The sequence below is a fragment of the Indicator indicator genome, chromosome 16 (genome assembly GCF_027791375.1).
Source record: "Indicator indicator isolate 239-I01 chromosome 16, UM_Iind_1.1, whole genome shotgun sequence".
In the NCBI taxonomy this organism is placed as follows: domain Eukaryota; kingdom Metazoa; phylum Chordata; class Aves; order Piciformes; family Indicatoridae; genus Indicator; species Indicator indicator.
Window position 1 is genome coordinate 9,286,094 of NC_072025.1, and position 24,813 is coordinate 9,310,906.

A 24,813-nucleotide genomic window follows, 5' to 3' on the forward strand; every position below is an offset into this window, starting at 1 on the left:
TATTGCTGGCTTTGCTTCTTCAGGTATTTCATTCAAGATGTTCAACTGTTCTGACTTCTGACTAAAAATGATCTACTTGATCCCAAGGAGTATATTCCCTTTCTTTCAAATTTTACATGCATAGTAAAGGACTGAAGTGGGATCTGTCCCAGTAATCAATTGTAATTTAATTTTAGGAGCCTAGAAGGACATTTTTAATGCCATTTCAATCTTAGTTTCTTAGCTCTGCAGTAAACAGAATTCCTTTCATCCATCCTTTCCACCTTTCTATCATGGCTTTTTTTTTAAATAGGTTTGCATCACTGACTGGCCTCTGGGGCCAGGTTCAATCATGAAATAGTTTTACTGGTTGCTGTGTAACTCACATGGGACTGTTAATGTCTGTGCCTGACAGAAATCAGTGTAATACAGATCAGACACAGCGCCAGTCAACAAGAAGTTGGCTGTTGTTTTACTGGGTGAATGCTTTTGGCATGGGGCATCTTACTTACTTTTATTTATTGTAATGAAATTCTAGTAGCTTTGTAACTAGTAACATTTTGTATTTTATGTGATTATTCCATTTAATCACAATTCATAGGCACTTTCTGTTTATGTAATTTAGAAATCCTGATAGACCAACATAAGTTTGATAAATAACCAAATATAGCACTGAAATCTGTACTTACTATCACTAGGGAGACAGGACAAAAGAGCTAAAATATTGCTAATCTACTCACTGAGGGTATAGTCACATGTATTTTGTGATTCCGTGTCTGCAGATTTTATGATTTATAGCATGAAAACCAGTATTTTAAAGTATATTTGAAAACTTTTTTTCCTTAGCCCCCAATCTTATGAAGAATGTGCCTCAGCCAATTATGAATGCCTTAAAGATATGATGTCTTATTCAGTCTGCAGACAAGCAAAACAGATTTTCCCTATTTTAAGTCCCATTTTGATTCTGAAACTTGAGTTAATCAGAATCAAAACTGGTAACTCTTCAGTTTGTTGATCACAGCAATGTTTGATATCCTTTCATTGTCCAAAAATAGTTCTTGCTACCTGACAGCCCTGAAGCTGAAGTTGTTATTGACGATCAAAATGTTTCTGGCATATTGTAAATTCAGAGAAACATAAATTCAGCATTCAGATAAAGACTATATGGATTGCTATACTAACTATATAATTTCATAGATAATTCTTAAAATTCCTCATTGTCTCTTTAAAACAAACCAAAGAAGGCACTGCTAATTGGTGTCAGAAAACAGTGGAAAATTATGAGGGTTTTAAAAAGCCCTTGGCTGACATCGGATTTGTATGGCCAGTGTTTTAGAAACTTGATCTGCTTGAGCCACTGTAGCCTGAAGGAAACAAGTATCTTTCTTGAAAACTTAATGATGGATTGCAGATAATCAGTAACCTAGGGCATACTCCTGAGGATGCGGAAAATGCAGTCAGAAAAGCTTTTCTTTCTTAAACGATAAAAACTTGAAATGAATCTCAGCCTCTAGTCATTAGCATTCAAGGCCTGTCCAGTCATGAAAATGACTTTTTGCTTTGCTCTCCTCAGCAATGTATTTATTAAATGGCAGGAATTTGGTACTGAAGTTAGAACCTGAGGAAGGTGTTGAGTGTATTGTGATTCATCTACCTGGCAAAATATCTTGCTTTGGCAGTCCCCAGACTGATCTCATGAAATATTCCTGGGGAAGGAAATTTCTTTCCAGAACTTTCCCCCTTTGGTGTGACCATCTGTCTCTATACAGTCATTTGGGCAAAAATATAAATTCCAAACAGGAAATTGCCCTGTTGCCAGATTAGCTGCAGAATATGCACTGACACTCTGCTCACTCATGAGGATTTAGCGCCAGGGTTCTTTGCTATGGATAAAAAACTGTATCATTTTTTTCCTTTCCTGTCAGTGTTAGATCATAAAATAAATCCTGCTTGTTTCACTTTCTGAAGTAGTCCCAAAGGATTTTTGGTGGGATTAATTGCATATGAAAAGCAAGCAGGATTTGGCATTCTGTGTACTTTGAAAATGAAAGAGAGGTAAACGTTATCAAAAGCTTTAATTTACTGATGCTATTTCAGCTTTTTATCTTGTTTTGTGATCTGATATTTTCTGCTTAATACTTATTTAAAGATGCTCAGGTAACCTCAGAAAAATCACTGAAAGTTCTGTAAGTGGAAAGGAAGAAAGTTGTGTGTGTAATACCTCAATCCAGCAAAGACTTGAAATAACTACACAAGTATTTCTTCCTCCCTAAAGTTAGGCACATATTTAGGTGCTTTGCTTACTTTGGGAGTTAACAAAGAATGCATCCTAGATTTTATACAATGGGTTAGTGGAAGAAGTTCTGTCAGAACAGACCTAAATCAAACCTTTCTTTTCGCCTACCTCAGTTTTGGACCTTTTTAGCGTTGTCAATTTGTAATTAAGGACTGATTTTTGAACGCTGTGTGGAATCTGTTTCAATTACTTGTTTTCCTGCACTTTAGTTGCGTTTATGGTACTTTGGAAGGATCCTCTGAGGAAAACTGGCTTTCCTGGTGAAGGAATGCAGGGAATCTGAGCATGCAGTGTCCTAGGAGCACAGCGCACAAGTGGGCAGGGAGATCAGGGAAGATAGATTGTGATTTATTCAAATCCTTCAGAGTGCATGGCCCTAAGGTGAGAACCAGAATGGCCTGGTTAGTCCCAGAACCTCGCAGGGACCATTAGTTTTCAGAAACTAATTTAAGAATCCTGAAGATCAGTAGTAATCTTGTGTGGAGCAAGTGGGCAAGCCAGGGAAAGGGGAAGAAGCACTGTTTGATTCCTTGAGCACTACAGTCGTGGGATTTCTATGCAATGGGAATTCTTTGCTGCTGCTATATTCCTATCTGTAAAATTAAAGCTAAATATGTTGCAAGGGTAACATTAGTCTGTCTTAGATGTATGTACCTTGGACTAGAAAGGAGCAAACTGGATCTGAGGGGATCCCTTATTCAAGGGAGACCGACTCTGCAACGGCTTTTGTGCATGCTGCACAACATCTGGAGAAACAACTTTCAATGAAAAAGTTTCTCTTTTACTTTCTTATTGCCCTGCAGCTGTTTGCTTCAGCCATCACCATCATCCTTCACAGCTACCCACTGCAGTTCTTTGCATACCTGTTCTCTGTCTCCTTGCATGGTGGTGTTTGATCCTTTCTTAGTCCATAGGCACTGTTGTGATGAACATATCTTGGGAAATAATAACACACAATCAGTACTCAGCTGCGTTTTGAAAGCTCCATATAAAAAGTGTTCAAGTCAAACCCAAGTCTGTGATTCTTGACCTGAATTTTTTGTTCCAAGGAAGCATATTAACTTCCTGAATGAACTACAATGACCTAAAATGGCATGATGTGGCTTTCCCTTGGGGCAAGGACATAGCACTAATTTGTATCTCTACATTTGTCTCTTAGTTATCTAACTTACCAGCAGCCTAGAAGTCTTTATAGAAGCATGGATAATAAATCCCATATGGTAACTTACTGTTGTTGCATGATCTGGGTGATTTAATGCTGCTCTTGGATTGTGACAGACAACAGCAGAAACCATTAGGCCCCAAGAGCTAGATGTGACAATTGCCATGGTGCTCTTTGCCTCTAATTCCAGACAGAGGGGAGATTTGATACATGGTTTAAGTGCTGAAATATGTAATGCATTTTTAGTGTTTTTATGGGAATTTTTCACATTGTGTTTAGGTACTTGTCCATCATGTGGGCGCTGATTGTTTATTAAAAATGTCAACAACCAAGGGCATAATTTCATGTAGGCTGATAAGAAGGAAGTATAGTGTTTGTGAGATGCTGGTATTTTAAACACTTTTGACTAAAATTCAACAAACTTACAAACAAGAAATTCTTGACATTGTTTTTCACATCCATTTTTTGAGACCCTTATTTTGAGTTATCCTGATTTGATCTCTGATGTTCCCTAGTCTTTTTGTTTCAGCCTGTCTTCTCTGAATATTGATAGTGACAAATGGAAACAGAAGACCCAATTACCTGATCTTTTTACACACACTTTCATTTCTAGCAAAGCAGCAAGGTGCAAAATCAGAGCAGGTTTAAAGCAGTGTCAGTCCTCATTTTTAGTTGTGGTACATTGCCACTGTAAGAAACAGCTGACATGGTACGTATAGCATAACTACTTGCTTGAAATCTGTCTACTACATTGTTTAGTTCTCAGTGCCTAGATGTTTAGGATGAAGAGCCATTTTACTGGTTGAAAAGGCTTTTCAGCATCATTAGTGGAGAAATGGGAAACTGATAAAGAGATTCTATGGGTTCTGCAATATAGCAGAGATGCAAGGTTATCTTTATCCTTCAACAAATTACTCCCACTCCCTTCTGTATGAGATGCATTTATTTTTTCATCTGTGTCTTATTGATCCCACACTTACCATGCTTTTCATTTTGTTTATCAGATCTACACCGATCTGATCTTGTGGTATCACGTTTGAACTGCATCATTGTCTTGCCATCTGTTAAAGCCCTATGTCTGCTGAGCACTGTTTGAGAGGGCTGCCAGTTGCTAGCCAAGTCAAGAGAAGGTAACAGATTTTTAATTATGCAGACAGGATGGGAGTGGTGGGGGACTGAACAGTGAGTGGTGATTGCTCAGACAGTGTCTGTCTCTCAAACAACCTGTTAACAGCATGCAATCTACCAGAAGTGGCTAATGCTGTGCATGGGTAACAGCTCTTTGAATATAAGGGAAGTGGACTTCCTGGGGAGGGCTGTGATTGTGGGTGCCCAGCTGTGTGGCAAAAGTGGGCACAGAATTAATTCAGTCACAGGTTTGGTACTGGGAAGAAGCTGAAAGCTCCCTGTAGTCTGCATTCTGACTCAACGTATGTTGAACCTACATCTTTGTTCTTTGATAAATGAGAAGGCCCATATAAACAATTGCTTCCTCTATTTTCCATCTATTAGTATTCAGAAAAGGTCACTTTGGAGCTAAAAATGAAGATATTAGGTGTTGGATGCATACAATTTTTAGACCATTTTGCACCAACAGGTTGCTGGACGCTTCCTGAGCCACTCTCCACATGCTGATATCCATTTCAGCGAAAGAGAGGGGAGAGAAGAGGCCTTAGAAGCTCAGAGCAGGTCTGTTATTTGACTGGGACAGAGTCCCCCAAGCTTTAACAGAAACTTGTTCTGCTTTGTTCTCTTTTCTCTGTACAAAGGATTAGGAACGTCTATGACAGCACTATACTGAAGACCAAAGAGCAGAGCCTGTTTACAGGGGTTGTGATTGCATAATTAAAGACTAGTCTGGAGGTGGAATGTGGAGGATGTATTGTTCCCTTAGAATTACTGTGCATACACTTGGCGTAGAATGAATTTATTTAGGAATTAAGAAGGAGGGAATGCATCTCTAGACAGCAAGGCTGCCTGAAGATGTCATGCTGGGTCCTCTGAGAGCATTGCTAGTGCTGCGTGTTTTCAGGACCCTAAGACTGGGACAGGACTGGGGAGCCTTAAATTACAGGCAAGTGATAAATGCTCACTACCATACTCTGGGGTTGGGAAAGAGGGACAGCTCTTCTTCTGGCTTCTGAAGTGTGACTATTACTCAGACGGGACTGACATTTCAGCAATAGATTAGATTTATAGGCTGGAGCCTTTCACAAGTCCTAAACTATCCCAGCTAGTGTTTTCTATTTCAGCCTCAGCTGTCCTCAGCTGTCCTCACTGGAGTGTTTTTAATCAGGGGTTTCTTTTCCTAAGAAATTGCACTTGTACCCTGACATCATGGAACACATTCAAAAAATGTCAGGGAAGTCTGCGTTTGTGTTTCCCTTTCATCTCAGTGCTGCCTTTCTGCCATTTCTGGTACTGAATGAAGCTGTAAATGAGCTTTCTTCACTGCCTGGGCTGTGGGATAGCTGCAGGTGCCCTCTGAATGCCTGGTGGGTGCTGCCTGCCCTGGGCTTCCCCTAAACAGGAGAGCAAAGCCTGATTTCTCACACACTGAGCTGCTGGAGGCGTGCGGATAGACCTCAGTCCCAAAACGCAGTCGGTTGCCTGCGTTTGCCAGTGCAACCTGTAAAGGGCTTGTATGCTGCCCACGTTGGCTTCTGTGTTATGCGACTTCATGCTCAGTGTAGTTCATTGTTGTAGTAAATAAACTAGCCAAAAATGTCTTTTAAAAGTTTTATTGGGAATAAGGAAACAAGCAAAGAAAACAGCATGCTGGGCTGAGAAAAAGGGACAAAAATACAGCAAAAGCTCTCTCATTTACATAAACAGGCTTATGTTAAATAGAAGGCAGGAATATGACAATGAGTCATATGAGAATGTTCTGAAGTGCTCGGGAGAAAAAAAAACAGGATCAGAGAGTAAAACAATCTTTCTCACAGAACGCTGAAGACCTCCCGCATACTTATCTGACACACACATTCCAAGGCAGAGCCAGGCAAGGCTGCCTTTATCTATGGTCTGTCTAGTAAGAGGTCAAATCGAGCCCCTTAAAACAGCTTTTTATGATCTTCCAAAAGAAATTCACTAAACTTAACCCGTCACTTGACACAAATCACATATTCCTCCATGAATATTGTAAAAATATTCCAAACAATTGTGCAGTACTCCATCCTGGAGGTGTTTACCATGAATGCTGTTGGCTTCTTGACTCAGTCTAGTGACTGGTTAAAATAAGGGCAAGAGGAAGATATGCTCTTGTCTAGATTTCTCCCCCACTGTGCCCTTATTAGACTGTACTAATTTGCGTTATGGCTTCCAAGATTTTCTTTTCTGTGATGTAAATATAGTAAATTAAATAAAGTTTATGGAAATTTGATTTTTCTGAGTCATCAGATTTCTAGTCTTGCTCAAGAGCTCTACTGTCAGAGCCAGATTGTTACTGAAATGTTTATTGGGCAGCTAAGTACTTTGTGGTGTTACTGAGATACGAATTTGCTTGCTAATTCTTTCTTGGCTGACCCAAGGATAGCTTGTGGAAGAAATGTAAATATAATTGGGGGAGTTGATTGTTTTGGGGCTTCTTTTGGTTTTCAATGCAAGACAGATATATTTTCAGCACAGTACCAGTTGGAAAGGCATTGCAAATGAAAGCTTCTGAGTAGTACCAGTTGGAAAGGCATTGCAAATGAAAGCTTCTGAGTCAGCAGAGAGCCATCCAGGAGAGGAATTAGAAGGAACAGTAAAAATTGTTTTGACAAAGCCAAATGAATCTATAAATATACCCATTTAAGCTAATAAGCCTTTTCATAAGTATTCATGCCATGTCCTGGTGTGATGCTAGCAAATACCATTGTTGTTGAATTAAATAGAGGAGAATTTGCATAGCTGCTGGTGATGCACAGGATAAACAATTTAGGTTAAATGAGTGTGGAGAGGGAGAATTTAAGGGTGTGCTGAAATAATTCTGATGAATTTTGACTTGTAGCCAAAATAAATGATGCACTTCTGGAAGTGGGGAAGTATAAATATGCCAGGTATCATTGACTGTCTTGTCTGTACTTTTATCTGTGTTGCTAGTGTGAAGAAGTTTCAAATTATTTGTGTTCAAGAGATTTGACTCTTTTGTAGAGTGACCTGTACAGGATAATACTATGACCATACTAGTATACAATACTATACCATAATTAGAATCTTTCCAGTGTGGGCTTTGGTGGACAGTACATTAAATTACCTCTTGAGCTCCACAGGAAGGAAGGCTGTGTGTAAAGCAGAAAATGGTGCTTGTTAGTATTTGCTAACTAAAAGCTGTAATGAATGCAAATAGGTTATTTTAATGTATTATTGTTATGTTCTCTTGTATAGGAAAGCCCACCATATGGTGTTTCTTTTTTCTTTTCTTGATTTCTAATTTTTAAAAAAGGTGTTTTTTTGTGTGTGAAGAGTATAAATTCCTTTCCTAGATATATCCAGTATTAATTTTGCTGGCACAGCGTTACTCATCTAACAAGCATATTAATTATATGCTTTTATATATCACTAAAGCTTGCCTATTTTTGGGAGTATGCTCCCTATGAATGCCACTAATTCTTGCTATGTAATCTTGAGCTTTATATCCCAAGCTTCAAAGAATACACACAGAATTACAACTTTCAGAGCATGTTAGCCCATTGTTAAATCACCAGTGGCAGTGAGTTGCTGCAAAAGCAGATCATCCACTTGAATAAAGTGTTTTCCCCCTTCATCAGGTGTGTTGGGCTGCTTTCCCAGCACCGTCCCAGCACAGGGGCCAGCTCCAGCAGGGTGCTGTGGAATGTCACTTTTACCTGCCTTCCTGCCATGGTGCCTTGTTAAGTTTGCTCAGTACCAAGCTCTTCAGAGTTGCCTTCAGATATTAAAATGCTGAAGTGCAAAGTTTATCAAAGGGAAAGGCAAACAAAGCAAGTGTGGCAGAAAGGGCATTGATGAATGGTGCTGGTGGATGGGGAGAAATGATGCTTTTCTTTCAGCTGATGCAGCAGGGGCAATTTGGATGGAAGTCATGGACACAAAGTAATGAGGTCATTTTTTTTTGTTTGGGATCCTCTACATCTCTATGACAGTGACAGAAAGAAGATCAGGAAATCTTTTACAATTAAAAGAAGCTTGTAGGAGAAGAAAAATGTAGTTTGTATAGAATTTTAATTAGTCAAGAGGAATAACAACCTTTAACAGAGAAGCTTAAGATGTGAACACATTTCTAGAGCTAAGACAGGATTAATTTCCTTTTTTTTTTTTTTAAACATATTTTTAATTTGTTGAGCAGTCAAAAGCTATGTGGGAGCAAATCCAAGGAAATAAACCTTGTGGAATAAATAAGGTAGAGGTTATAAAACACCAGCATGCTAGTGACTGCAAAATATCAGAGGTATTGAATCATTTGACAGTTTAATAAAGGACATCTAAAAAAGAAAATTCTGAACATATGCTCTCTCATGCTTACAATTTGAATTTTAAAGCTGAAATATTTAGTACACAACTGTAGAGATAATGACAATTCTTGTCCTCATTAAGTTCCTTATTTGGAAAAATGAGAGTGGATAAAAAGTGTAAGTAGGTATCTAGACAGCAGGGTCAGTAATAAGAGTAACAATAGCCATCTGGTAATGACTGGGAGCTATACTTACAGAAGAAGAAATTAAACAGAGAAGCAATGGCTTCTAATTACACAGCTGAAAAAAAAGCCCTGGCTGGTTGTTTACAACATACTGCTGAAAATATATTGCAGCTAAGGCATGAGAAGAGAAAATCAGTCCTCTGATAAATGGGAACTGGGAACGCACAATAAAGAAATACCACCCCTATTAATACTTTGTCTTTAGCAATGCCTGATTTCATATGCTCTGTGAAATCTTCCATCGACCCTGGGAATTCTGCCAACAGGAGTGATCTCACCTGCCAAGGAGGCAAGTAGCTAGAGGGAAAAAAATGCAGTTTCTCCTCTCTTAAGAGAAAATATTTATGTAACTTAATGGTAAATATGGATAATATGTGTGAATGATGTTTGGGAGCTTGATTTGGTTGACCAAAACTACCTAGTATTACTCCCTCATGGCTGTATTGGTGGGTGATTTGCCTGCCTAAAAGTGAGGCTTAATGAAAGTCCTTTAGTTTTAATATTGGTGCAGCTACAAATCAGGCCTAAAAACTCTTGATGCCATGTATCTGAGTTTTGAGAATAAAAAATTGGTATTTTTAGTTGTTAGCATTACATTTCTAAGGACTAGGGAGTAGACCATATGATTAATATTCAGAAAAAGTACTGACTTGTGTCAAGTTGTCAATTAGAAGCATATCAGCCAAAATCAGCTGTGAGGAAAACCTTAATAAAAATAATAGAAGGAGGTTTATCAAAGGAAAGTGCAATTTCACTTAGAAACATGTATCAGTTGACTGGTGATTTTGATTAGGAAGATAACGTGATTGCTGGTAGAGCTTCTCTAGGACAGAGCAATCCTTCTTATTTATCTTGCCTTAGAAAAAGATGCCAATAATCTTGTTGAGGGAAGACTAAAATTAAAAGCACAACCTTCGTGTATGGACTTGTATTGGCAAGTATACCTAAAATGCAGTTTTAAAGTGAGTTTGATTGCAGAGCAGAACTTAACATTGTGGCATATTTAGGGACATGTTTGCACCTTTTGTACAATTATGCAGCTCTGTTAAAAATATGTATATATACTTCATCAAATGCTTTTGTTTTGCTTTTCCTTTGGTTAAAGTTGAGATATTTACTGATTTGTAAGTCTCATTAGAGCTCTCATTAGGCTGTCTCAGAAGACAGCCTCTTGTCTCTACTGAACTCGTTTCTGACAGTCAGGCAGGTGAGATCTACAGTGAGACACCTACTTCTGGCTTCACAAATCAATTCCTGGATATCCCCCTGAGGTTTCTCAATCTAGACCTGCACAGGCAGCCCAACAGAAGTGAAAAAATGCACTAGACCTAGTTCCTCCATCTCCAGCTATGCCTAATAGATCTACACCATTCCACATTACCCATGTAGACTTCTACAGGATGAATGTTCCCAATGTTTCTCTGCTTTTTGGGTTCTCAGCAGATATTAGAGCAAGTGTCTGTCATTGATTAGTGTGCCTGTCATCAGCTCTTTGATGGATCACATGCCTGATGTTGTTTGTACAATGTGTTTGGTGGTGTCACTTGCAAGAGTTAACTGGTGTAAACTGGATTTGAAACAGAGGGAACTGTACTGATCAGCAACAGAGAGTATACATTCCATTTGTAGATTAGTAATGATTTTGTTGTAGTTCCCCATCTGTAAAGTGTATTTTACAGAATGCTTTGTGACTTTGTTGTTGTTGTTGTCTTGTATTTATGCACTATTAGCAGCTGGTGATTTGGAGAAGTAGCAGCTTGTTTTCCATGAGTGAAAATAGCAGCCTCTGTTTTGAAAGTGACTTTTATTTTTTCCCATGTTATCAGCCACGCTGGCAACCATTCTGTTACTGCACTCTGTTCTTGTATATTAGTCGAACTTGCTCTTCCGCCTGCATGTCTGTTACCTCAGCTGACACTAGCAAGTTTTTCTCAGCAATAAAAGAGCTGGGGGTCCTGATGTGGAAAAACTTGCTCCCAAATGTGTGCACTGCTTTTGTGGTGCATGCAGCTCTTCTCAGGAGGGTGAAAAAGGCCTGAGAATGAATGTGTTACTACATAAACAAGCCTCAAGAGGAAACTCCAGGGAAAGAGTTTTCGCACAAGTAATAGACATGACCTTGGCAGGGAATAAATTTGGATTGGAAGTGAAGTTCTCAGGTGTCAGAGGAGTAAAACTCTTGGACAATGTATCTATAGCAGAAGCAAAAGGAGAGCCCACATGCAACTGTTTTAGTTTAAGAAAGGTTTATCTAAAATGGGCACTGTAGCAAGTGCTGGGAGTCGATACCAGGAAGTACCTTAGTCCTGTGCGCTTCACTTGCAAACTACTGAGGGTCATTTCTGTTAGCTCAGCTTGGATAAATGTGACACTAGAGAAAGGAGCAGGAAGTAATGATGAAATAATTTGTACTGCTAGTGTAATGATTTTTCTTTGTAGAAAAAATTCAGGAAGAGTAGTTAAATGTTTTCCTAAAGATCAACTTCAAAATTAGAGTATCAATAAAAAAAATATAGAAGCACTCCCAAAATTACTGTTCTGAATTTGTGATGGCAAATTATGAAAATTATCTGAATTACCTGATGGTTTTGCAGGATGTATTGGAAAATACAGGTGATCTGTCTGAATAGCTAAGCAATATACTTAAAACAGACAGCTGAGAAAAATTTAATCTTCAGAAGGTGCTTTGTTGCTTGGTTGCTGTGAACCAAGACAGACTAAAGCGTTTTCTGACTAAGAGGTGCCTGTGCTCCTATGATCTCTGGGTAAGTGTCACTGTTATGAACATTCTTAATAAAGAGGCAACATTTTGCTGTGATTGCTTTTATAGCAGCCTGCTGGTGATGTTCTTGGAATTAATGGTAGAAAAATAAATAGTCTGTAAATTGTCTATGGGAAACTATTTCCTTTTGTCATGACCAAACAATACAATCAAGCATGTAAGGCTACTGTAGACCATTGTCTTGGTACTAACAACTAACTCTTCTCACTTGTGTCACTCCTGACACAAGTCAGGAACGAATTCAGTGAAGTCTCTATCAATCTTGATTTTAGTTTTCACACTTGCTTCCTTGTCAAATCAAGAGGTTATTTCTTGATGATATTTATTCAGTGTTTGATGTGTACCAGAGATCAAGCTACTTACCTTTAATTCAAACTTCCTTTAATTTCTGGTAACTTTTAATACCTTGTGAAAAGAAACACTGTGGCAGTTTAGGCTGGGTGCCCCCTGCCACTGCTACATGAGATACACCTCTGGTGTCCTGGGTGCCCACCCACAGGGGTGGACACAGGAAACGACGTATTTCTACCCATAAATCCTGCACCCTATAAGGCCATCTGCAAAGTCATTCTCTTCCTCTTTCTTCCCTCTCCGCTCCCATGGGAGATGTCCTCTCTTATCGGGTAATGCCGGGGGAGTATCCTCAAGGCCTCTTAGGCCTGTCTAGGCCTAATGCCAGGAGGAGAATGGAGGGGGGGGGGGCAGTCTCAGACCTGGCCAGCCTGAGACTTGCCTAGCAGTGGGAGGGGGAAGAAAGAGTCCTGGGGGGTTTGGGTTTACCCTCAGGTGGGAAGAAGGGAAGGATTGGGAAGCCTTTGGGAATTCTGTGAGGGGTTCTGTACGCTTTGGGATACTCTTTGTCACTATGCTTTGTAGTTTGTAGTTTTTTTTGTAGCTTCACCAATTGCTTTTCCATTTAAACTTTCCATCACTCTCCAATCCGTTTGTGTGAGTCTCATTCTTTTGTCCCTTTCGGGGCAAGAGAGGATCTGTCTGGCCCCAAACCAGCACAACCACACAAGAAACTACTAAAGTGACAGGAATAAAACAGAACTAAAGCCATCTTCTAATGAAAGCTGAACAAAACATGTGAGTCCCGTCAGCTTGTGACTGTTGTCACCACAAGAGGTTACTTTATGATACAAGACTTAGGCTCTTCAAGATTCGAGCACACCTGTTTTGTGAAATTTAGATTTTGAAGTTGTTCTATGGAAGCCATTAGCAATCAATATATGTCTAGCTCTTCTTGTTAGTTAGTGTCAGAAATGTACAAAGACAATTATCTGATTGGTTAAAAAAATAAATTCAAGGGGAGGGGAATGTACAATTTTCATTAGCCCTTTTTTCACTGACTGCTGCGTTGCCTACTTTTTAATCTATTCAAAATCGTTGAAGATTGTTTGTGGCATTTAAACTGAAAGAAAAAAAATTAAATTAGATGTAAAGGCCTAGATATTTTCTCTTAGAACTATTCATATCTGATTTTGCTCCTTTTTTCTCTTTGGTGTTGAAACAAAATTTTGCCCATGATAACACCCTAAAGAGCTATTTGTTTAAATTGTAAATGAAGTTATGATGAAGTCAGGAATCTATGTTAATTGGTACACATCACATCAAAAATCAAGGGTTTATGAAACAACTATTCACAGAGTATACATTATGTTCAACTACTTGGGGAGGAAAGGCTAGTGGCCCTTCTGTGTTCCAGTCATCTTAGTATTAAAAATAGGTTTACCTTTGCTTACAACCTGGGGTTAATTTGCAATTCAACCTGCAGAAGGATTTTTTTTTTTTTTTAGATTAAATGAAGTTTTATATGTGAGAAAATATTGTGAGTTTCTGAAAAAAAAAAGATATTTAAACGAGCTTCTCATGAGTCATTCTATTGACCTTGGGCTACAGCAATGCAAATATAAACCATTCATGATCCTCTAAAACATCTAATCACAGAGTTAGTGTGAAATTGCTACATTTGCCAAAACAATTGTTGTAAATTATTGCCCTAAATATGGCCTTTATATGCCTACTGATTATAAACTTGTTTGTTTGCTTTTTATTTAGTTGAAACCTCTTTGTTCTCTTTCATTTTCACTTCAGTATCAGCATATTCCTAACTGACTTCTAAAATCAAATTGCATCTGAATTAAACTCAACTCTTTTTAACCTTGTACGCTGAAATAATTAACTTGGTTTAAAAATAATTGCACTTACTTTAGAATGGTATGACTAGTTTTGTGGACAAGCCATTAGCCTGAAAAATCAATCATATTTAGGCTTGGAGATGTTTCCTGGTGAACAGCACATGCAAAATACAGCTTTGTGACAGGGCAAAGCAGACTTTCATCAGTAACTACAAAAATGGTGCTTCCCTAGAGGGCACTTGGATTTACTTTTCTGTCAGTGGATGCCATTAGCATCCAACTGCAAAGTCAGGCTTCAAAATCTGGTGTACCCAGAAGGAAGCATAAACATAGACCGCAAGGAAGAGTCCACTGGTTTTGGGTGGAAATTGCAGCAGTTGCTTAATGCTGGCATTTGTGGGATTCCTGTATTTCATGTACTGAGTGCCTGAAGATATTCAGCTGTTGGCTCCTTGAGGCACAGCAGGAATAATTGTGGCCTATGAGAGTCCAGAATGACAGGACAGGATTCTGAGAGTGTTATATAATTTCTGTCTCCTTATAGCCATAGACACAAGCCAGCTGTCTTTTTTCTCATCTCACTTTTTGAAGTTACTGTGATTTTCTTTTTGTATTTGCATGTCAGCTGATGTCTGACTGCATGTTGCATTCTCACATAGAGAAGAAACTGTAATTCAATTTATCAAAACCAATTCCAGATATCAGCGTTTTATGGTTGTCCCTTATCCACATCCAGATCTTGATGAGGAGTTAGGACAATATAGAGAAGTAGGTGCTGGTCTCTTCTCAGAGATAATTAGTGAGGGAAGAGGGAACAGCCTCAAGCTGCATCAGGGTAGGTTTAGGCTAGACATTAGGAAAAAAAATTTCACTGAAAGAGTAGTCAAGAATTGGAACAGGTTGCCCAGGAAGGTGGTTGAGTCATCATCCCTGGATGTGTTTAAAGGTTGTTTAGATGTGGCTCTTAGCGATATGGTTTAGTGGTAGTGTGGTGAGCTTGGTAGAGGAGGGTTAATGGTGGGACCTGATGATCTCAAGGGTCTTTTCCAACCTGAATGATTCTATGGTTCTAAATCAACTAAATTACGGGCTGTGCTCCTAACTATAGGCACACACTTGTGGGAATATTATCATACAGTTCCCTGAGGTATATCTGGATTGCTGTGTTCAGATTTTGAAAAGTAGTGTGTAAGATATTGGGTTTTCCTTTTAACATCAACATGAAGTGAAAGCCAGGGCCCTGAGGCCACATGGCTCAATACATGCTGTCCTAACAAAATAATGAAAGCTTGCTTTGAAATAAAGCAGGAAAATCTGCCTTCCCTGTAAACATCAAACCTGAGCAACAGAGTGGTTTTTTGCTTCTTGAATCTCACTCCTTGTCACAGGGCAAGAGTCCCTGGAGGTTAATACCCTTGCAGTTAACTGTAATCACAGAAGACTGCTACTACCCTGAAATAACTTCCCAGTGCCAGGAAGCAGCAATGGCAACACAGAGGGAAGGCTGAGCTGGATCAGTGTTTCATTTAGGTAATGGATAATCTCCTGTTTAATGAATATCTGAAACCAAACCATGCCATTTTATACAGGTTTTGTGGGAAACATCACTCACGTTCCTACTGTAACGCAGCGTGTAACCCTGCTTCTGGGCAACAGCATTGCAGACGTCACTCTCTGTAACTTGTCTTTATTTTGCTGTTGGAGCTGAATCCTCTTAGGGCTGCAGGCGGGGATCCAGTCTGTGCTGCAACCCCCTCTCAAGGGAACACACCGCATGACTAGTGTGTTCTCTCACATGAGCTAGCAGTTTGCTTCTCATTCCTTACTTCCTGACATAATTTTATCCAGTGGGACAATGAGGCTGATTGTGCTGCTTCTAAACATTTTTTTCCCTGTCTTTGTGCAGCAGAGTACTATTGCCCCTCTGATTTAATCTTGGGGTAGAGGCAGTCATGGATGGGACTTAACCTTCTCATACTGTGGAAGACAGCTGTCAGAAAAATGTTAGTTCTTATAACCCTCTCTTGCATAGCTGTCTGTCCTCTCAAAACACAACTAGTTGTGTTGCAGCTTCCTTACTAGTGATCAGTGATAAACTTTGAGCATATCTTAGCTTTGACATCCTTTAGACTTTTATGCTCAGAGCAATCTGCAGCAGCCAGCTGATGATGAGATCTGCTGGGATAACAACATATCCAGTCTCTTGCATTTGGGATTTCTTGCTTGGTCTTCCCATCACATTAGCAAAGACAAGGGAGAGAAATCATGGATTGCAAGAGATCCAGGTTTTATGGAGGCGTTAAGCATTTTATTGAAAGGTAGAAAAATCAGTAGTTTCATGAGAAAATGCTATTTCATATTATGAAAAGAATTTAGAGGGCTAAAATATTAATGAAATGCTGCTCATATTAGCATTGAAGCTGTTGAAATGCTGCATATTAATAAGGACAGGATTTCCTTTAATCTTGCCTACAAAGCCAGAGTCTGCTGGTGTTCTTGGGAGTTGACAAACAGATTCACCAGGTTTACTTTTGGAGCACTGCCACTTAGGTTATTAACTCCATTTTCCTCTGTGGCTTGTCAGGTTGTCTTTGTGTTTACACCTGATGAGCTAGCAGATATTTGCTGTGCTCTTCTTGAGTTGTGAAATTCTATTGCAAGAGTTTGTATGTATATCTAAATAATACTTTCCTTTTCAGTAGCTTGAAAAGAATTGCTACATGAAGCAAACTAACCTTCACATGTTTGTTTATTACACACACATGTGTGTAAAGCCTGTATACCTATTTGCCATGCTTCTGATGGAGGGCATAGCTAGCTCAACAAAAGTGCTTTTTGAAGTCTTGAAACAAACTTCTGTTGTGATGACATTTCCCTTGCTCAGCAATACATTTAAAAGGGCTCTTCATATCTCTGAATCATATTGCATACAAAGGAAGGAAAATGACAACATTATTAATCTTTTTCCTTGCTTGCTCAGATAAAAACCTCTGTTTTTATGTCTGGGGTTTACACATTCAGAAAGAAAGTCACTTCTGTCACTGTCATCAGCCTGATGGCGAAATTTACTGTGGTGTTTTCCTGCAGCATGGCTCAATTCAGTATCAGTGCTGAAGTTCAGTAAGTTTTACTTTTGCATGGAGTAGAATTTGATGCACTTTTGTAAATCCCTTACAAAGAAGCCAAATTAACTTCTCATGAATATTTTTTTTTGTGCTGCTAACAAAAAATAATTAATTAATATCTGTATCTTCTGTCTTATGTGAAAAAGTAGGCCAAGGAACAAGCTTTGTCATGCTTGTGAAGTAAGTGTTTGGCTTGGATGTGTTCAGGTGCTCAGGAAGGAAAATCTTTGTGAAAATTGGTATGATGGGATTGAATCTCCTTTCTGACTTTATAAATGCTTAATTGATTTTGTAATGGTACTTGCTCCTGCTAAAAGTAATAAAAATTAAACCATGTGGAATTCCTTTAAAAACTATTAGCAGACTTCTTGTGAGAAATACAGTTACATATTTTCTGTGCTTTTATCCATCACCTAAGTAGCAAATTATTTAAAACTGCATATCCTAATCTATTATAATTTCAAGTTTTTTAGATAAATTAACAGCATTATTACTACTTTACAAATAGGCTATTTCCATTCAGTTTATGACTTTCTTTCAACTTACAGTACTTACAGTGTTATTTAAAAGATGAGCAGATAGAATCGTATGATAAAAATTCAATTTATTTTTCCTTTGCGGAGACGCTCGATCCACCTACTTCTTGGAGGTGTAATGTAAGAGGAAAACCTGCAGAGGGCAATGTATTGTCTTAGATGAATTTGACTTCAACTCGACTAGCACATAGGATTTTCTAGGTTTCTGTATTTTGGTAAAATTTCAATCAGAAAATATCTTTTTATATGTATAGTGCGAGTTTTATATGTAAGTGGAGTTACAGATTGGACATCAGGATAACAATCTCTGTTCTTGTGTTTTTGAGACCAAAGGCTATAAACCAGAAACAGGATGCTATCTTTTCAACATGATTCTTGCCCTTGCCTTCCTTACTTCACAAATGATTGTCTGACCAAAGCAGTGCTTGGCATTGCCAAGTGCTTGGGAAATTAATATTGTACCTTAATAGGATAAATCCTGAAACTGCTCTATTTCAGTACAGATTTGACACACTAATGCAAAGTGCAAAATTCACTTTCATCGATCTAAGGCAGGGCTCAGATTTCAGACAGGAGCTCTCCTTCCATATTGGGAGGATGCTGCAGTACAGCTTTTCTGCAGAAAGTGATTCCCAAATAGAAATTTCTGCCGACTCTGGTCTTCCAGAAATTAAAAATTGGTCAACTCTGCTTGTACAGACAAAACATTTTTGATTGCTGGAGAAAAGTGATCAAAAATGTTGTGTCCCATTGTGTGTTTGTGAAGGGGATTTAAGTCAAATTTTAGTGATTTTAAAATGCAGACTGTATTTTCAAGTCTTCTTGACATTTTTGTTTAGATTAAGGGTTTCTCTGTGAGCCAGCTGGTGCCTCAGCATTGCAACAGTCTGTCTTGTTTTTCTTCTGTAGATAATTATAATAGAATTTACTTTCTAGTTTCATTCTCTCTAGTGCTTAGATCTGTGTGTGAAATACAGTCATGTGTTCTAGGTATTATTGCATGCTCAGACTGGTTTTAGTCCCTTCACATGCAGCACTTGCAAAAGGGATTGTTGCTTTAAGATTATTTCTATTTTGTTTTGAAAGCTGAACTTCGAAACAGACCTCAAGATCAGCTCTCCTTACAACGTGGTTCTTTAGAGAACAGTTAAAAACGAGAAAGACTTTTACAGCTAGTGAAGTGCTGAACTGAAAAAATACAGATGATTATCTCCCTTTACGTACATCTTGGGTCTCCTAGTTTTTCATATTTTGAACAATATATCTTCTAGTTCTGTAATTCGGGGATGTTACGTAAGAATGTGAGACGGGTATTCCAAGAGGCTCTATATCTGGCCATCTAGTATTCCCACTGCAGTTTAGTAATTTTTTTTTTTTAACCTGTAAAAACAGGTAAAATTAGTGGCCTACAAAACAGAAAAAAGAAAATAAAAAAGAAGAAAAGAAAATTAAGAACTAAGTAATCTTGATTCAGACCTTGCTTTAGAAGAGGTTACAAATGATCTTCACCTTCCAGGCTTGTGGACAAACTTTCATCCTTCATTTCTTAGTCTCAATCTGGCAACCACTCCTAGTGTGCAGGAGAAAAGCTGGTATTTGCCATCTGATCAGACTTTCCTGCAACTCAGCATCTAAAAACGCTACTGTCCTTACGCATTTCTGTCAAGGGGACTGAAGACAGGTGAAAGATTCCTGTTCCTTGCAAGGTAAAGCAGAATTATTCAGCCATAAAGAAAATTTATTTGGCAGACGATAGCTTCTGTTCAAGTCTTCTAAGGTTCATTGTGCTGGCATTTCCTCATGAAGGGGAGCTTGATTTTCTGACTGGACCTGCAAACTGGCACTTGAAATTTATATTAGAAAAAATGCTCATAATTTTATGGCAGAATTGTGAGCCACCTGTATCTGAATGCTTTTGCTGAACAACAAGGAGACTTGATACCAAGTCTGTAATTTGGTTATCTGCTTCCATGCCCACTATCAGAACTTAAGTGGTTCTCTTAGTACCATATGGCTAGACCTCTCAGAACAGGGGATAATTGTCATAAAAATAAAGTTTGAAAAACAGAAAAATCCATTTTTGCCTGTGATGCAAAATGATGTTTTCTATGTGTTTATCTTGATCTGTAAAACTACATTAAAGCAGGGTGACCTATGCAGTTGTGGAAAAGGCTGAAGGGCCTGGCACTGTAGTGCTTTTTGACACTGTAGTAGTAGCAGGTATGAAGCAACAAAAATGCAAAAATCCTGTATTTGTTTGTTCCTGCTCATGGAGCCTGTTTCCTTGATGCTTGCCTTATGTCTCCACACTCCTGCTAAGCATTGTGAGAGTGCAAGGTATTAGCAGCACTGCTGAATGACTAAGAATTCAGCACAGCCTTGTATCTCCCCTGCAAAAGAGCACATTGAATTCACATAGGTAGAAGTCAAGACAATACTAAAGCACTTGGGGAAGACAGATGTATTCAAAGTGATCCAGGGCTTTCAATAGCCCCTTCTTGAAAGCCCCTACTGACTAGTGCCTGAAAGTAATTCTTCTCTGAGAACTGAATGGCAGTAATGTGTGTTTGGTTTTTTCCTTGTGCAAAGTCTGGAGAGCATGTCAGTAGACTGAGTGGGGAGCTAGAAAAAAAACAAAACAACCTATCGCATAGTGGCTCTGGTTTCCTATCCTGGCTGACAAAGATAGAAGAGATATTAAAGATTAAAGTAACTGGACTATTTGTGATGTCCTTGGCCCATTCAAGTCAAGGTTTAGGTGTCCCATTTCAAACATCCTTTTGAACTGGGAATTCTGGATACGCACTATGGTTAAAGTGAAGATATGCAGGAAGGTTTTAAGAGCATCAGACTCATTTGTGAAGAAAGTACTTGCACTTCTTAGAAACTGTTCTTGCAGACTTTCTAATTAAACTTTCTTACACCAAATAAACAGGGATACAGTTAGCCTATGCCAGTGCCTCAGATCTTGCAGCACTTGAGGACTCCTGTAAACTTTGGCAGAAGCACCTGCCTGCTCACCTCTTCCCTGAGTTTGTACTCCAGGTGGTAGGGACAGCCACTGTGTGCAATATTCTTATGTGAATGCAGAAACAGTAAAGAACAGATCCGTTTGCCATAGGTATTTCTAAAAATAATTACATAAAAAAATAATTTAACTTGCTAATCAGCAGCTATCATTGAAGTGCACCACAGTGGCTTATTAGTGTAAATTCACAATACTATAGATGGGATTACAGCAAGGATGTGCAAAAGTACAGTGTGCAGAAAGACTCTATGAGCAGGATATAATCTATTTGATCAGAACTATATCATGAACACCTCTTAACCTTAGTAAAATATGCCATAGAATCTGTAATAATTTTGAATACTCTGGATTGAGACAACAATGTCCATAAAGTTAGAACACTTTGAGCTGTTCTCATGCTGCTTCTGTTTGTCATCCGATATGGGAATTAGGAAGCAAGATTACTTCCTGTTACTCCTTAAAAACCACATCTGAAAATTCTTATACTATGTTGTGGCCTGAAGACAAATTCTGTCATGTAGTTATAAACCTCTGGAAATAGGTTTCTCTGCTCAAGTAGCTGATGTATTCATAGCTGTACCAGTGCACATATAGTGGTCCTAATAAGTAGGAATGGGGAACTTTGCATCCATCATAATGTAAAAGTGAAAAACAGTTATCTGTTTGGGAGTACACTGATTTATGTAACTGACTACACAGCAGATTAGAGAATAGTGAAGATGTTTGTCTCTTCTGTGCTGATTCATATGGGAGAGTGTCTCAGCAAACATTGATTATTATTTCATTGAAAAAGCTTTTAATATAGCAAATTCCACTGAGTAACAATATAATGGGGCTCTTTTGAAATAGCAAACTGTATAGAAACCTGCTGGGAATATTGATAGCATAGCACCAAATTAGAGGTATATGCAGTAATCTGTCAACTACTTTTTCTGTTAATTGACATAGAAAGAAATGCAGAGCAACCACATTCTTTAAGACTGGCAGCTGCAAGAGTAGCCTTATAAAGAGGTATTTGAAGATGGAAACGACAATAAGAAATTATCTACTGAGAATGGGCTTCTTCCCTAATATCTGCTGTACCAAATCCAATGTTAGAAAGATGCCAGCTTTTTAGAGAAGGCAAAATAGCTGGCACTTCATTCATTACAGCTATATTAATAGCTTGCTAATTAGTAATTTGCTGTATCTTATAATATAAAGGAACGAATTCAGGGCTTTAGTTTGCTTTAGTACTTCTGTTGTGCGTTAAACGTGAAAATGAACTAAAGCTTTTCTGGCTACTGTGTAGTACAGGGTGACTTATTATCAATAAATATTTTCTCTGTGGACTGAATGTGACTTGGTAAGGTGTAGGAAAAGACTTCTACTCATACATACCAAAACTTCTCAAAACAATGCAAAATGTTAGGCTGTTTGCTTACCTTCCTTCTTTCTGTCTGTGGCTGCATTTTAGAAGATTCAAGATGTTTCTGAGGTCTTTGTACTTGGATTTCCGCACTAAACCTCAAGTTATTCAAGACTGACAACATTCATATGTACCTCCAGTAATCTTTCCACTCCACGAAAGATTAAAGAATATAGCAGAGATTCAGATTCAGGAGGAAAGCTTTTCTGAAACCATATAGATCTGATCCATAGACAATACAACTTGTATCACTATTTTTTATTTTTATTTTTCAAATACTATGGGGAATGTCTAGGGCAAATATTAAACCCTAGAGTTTTCTGTATAAATAATATTCTGAGATATTTTTCCTAGTGTTTTCGTTATAATATTAAAAGCAAGTTTAGAGATTCTGTTATGCATTTTTGGAAGTTCCTGATGTTTTCTCAGGTGTACTTCCATTTTGTCAATTCTTTGCCTATAAAAGTCATTAAATACTTTTCCCAGTATCTGCTTTTTGCATGAGCTTAGAATTGGAATAGGGAACATGTCATGGAGTCTATAATTTCTCAGCAGACATCAGCAAGTTTTGTACAGTCTGGCATTTCTCTCTAGCTCAGTACTTGTGGCAGTCTTTTTCACCTTATTCAGAGTGTGCATTTGAGAAAAACTCCACATAAAATACAATATAAGCAGAGACAGGCATCATGACAAACACCTGAATAAGTATTTTTTGTTCAATTCTCAGTAAACTATGATTGTTCTCTGTGTAACAATTTTTGAGGGACAATATTCAGCGCAGCTGATGTTTCCCTCAATTTTATACTCATAACCTTTGGTTGCCTCTAAATAATGTCTTCATTCCACTGTTACTGTAATGGATTGAAGTAATGAGTCATGGCAGAAGAGAGCTCAAACTGGTGCTGGAATTCATTTGGCCTGTGAAAAGCAGGGATTTGGCCAGTGGTGCAGTAATTATAACATCTCCTCGAGGTTTTGCATAGCTGAGGTCAGACATGTTTCGTGCTGCCTGGAAGACAGGAAATTGGTGAACTAATTTTTTTCTGATGAACTGTTTGAACTTTGTATTGACTAATACTTCTCTTTTTTTTGGAGTGCTTTTTCTCCAGCTGGGCATTCTATGCGTGAAGGTGAGATCTATCTGGTTGGGTAAATATCGTCAGTAATGAAGTATCTTCCACTTCCTATGTGTTAGTAACAGTGTATTTTAGCCTGCTCCTAGTCCAGCAGTCTAACTCAAGTGGGGAGATACTGACACTCAGACCAGTTTATCATTTTTCCCTCTGGTCTTTCCATAGTTTCAACATGTTGTAACATGTTTGTTCACATTTTGCTAAATGCTGAAGTCTTAAACCTTGAGCTCTTTCTGAAGTGCTCCCTTTCCGGTCTTTGTCCCTTTAGCAGAAGAGAGGAAACTTCATGCTACAAAGGCAAAAAAGTTTTATATTTACTCTCAAAACCTTTTTTTTTTTTTTTTTTGGTGAGATGTCCCTTATTCTGTAGCTGTTCTGAGTTCCAATGAAAATGCATTTTCCTACTCCGAGAAAGGTATTGCATCACAAATGCTTTTTTCTTTTAGTTTGCACTCCAGGGAATTCCTAATACCCAGTCACAATACAAATTTGCAGTTTTGCCAGATTACTTCAGTTACAAATAATCCACTTTTAAGCAATCTTTAAGCAATCCCAAACAAATAAAGGCAGTTAGAAATTTAAAATTATTTTTTCTGGTGAAGCAGGAGATAAAAGTAAATGGAATCAGAGAGGATGATTTATGTTTTGGTTTTGGATTAATTGAATGACAGGCAAGAGAGCTTTTTTCCCCATTCCAAACACTTCAAATTTAAATTCTGAAACAACCCTCTACAATATTTTTCAAGCTTTAGATTGTCCCCAGGAGGGATAAAAAGCAGCTAGTGACAGTTATAAATAATGCAGTCTGTATCAATGCTGTGTGCTGTGGTGTGATTTGTGCCGAAGCGAAGGACAGAACTCAGCTTTGGCAGGAGTGATTTTGAATGAAAGGTTCCAGGATGCTGTAATTCTTTTAGTATTAAATATCTGACTTTATTCTTTAAGATTCAGCACTGACAATTGTAAGCTGATATAAAAACTTCTTCAGGGAAAAGTCAGTGTTTGTGACAGAGCCCTGGTCAATATTTTAGTGTCATTTTCTGAATGTGCAGGGCAGCTTCTGTGATCACAATTCACACAGCCCTGGGCTTCTACTCCCAAACAGCAGGAATGATAGAAGGGGTGGGTGCTCACAGCAAGCAACAATTAACAGAGTGGCTCTGGGCCAGGCTAACTTAAACAAATCCAATATTCTTCTGTGACCTACTGCAGCACTGAGATCTCCTTCAGTAATTTTCCTTGCTTTCTGACTTCCATCAATATCACCTTACAGAGGCAAGGCCAATTCCCTTACGTGTGCCCTGTTTGTCTGACTGTCATCTTCCATCTAACTCTTTTTTTTTTGGGCTGCAAACTATTCTCATCTGTTTGTAACTGCCACTCTAAAAGGGCTATATTTTAGGAGAGTAAGAGTCAAGAAAAAAGGACTTTGTGAAGAACAAATAACAATTAAAAAACTAACATATTGGCAAAAATGGTGCTCCTTACTTACATCTGCTAAAAGAAATGCATTCAAATGATAAGAAAGATATATTTTTTTTTTAAATTTAATTTTTGGTGTGAT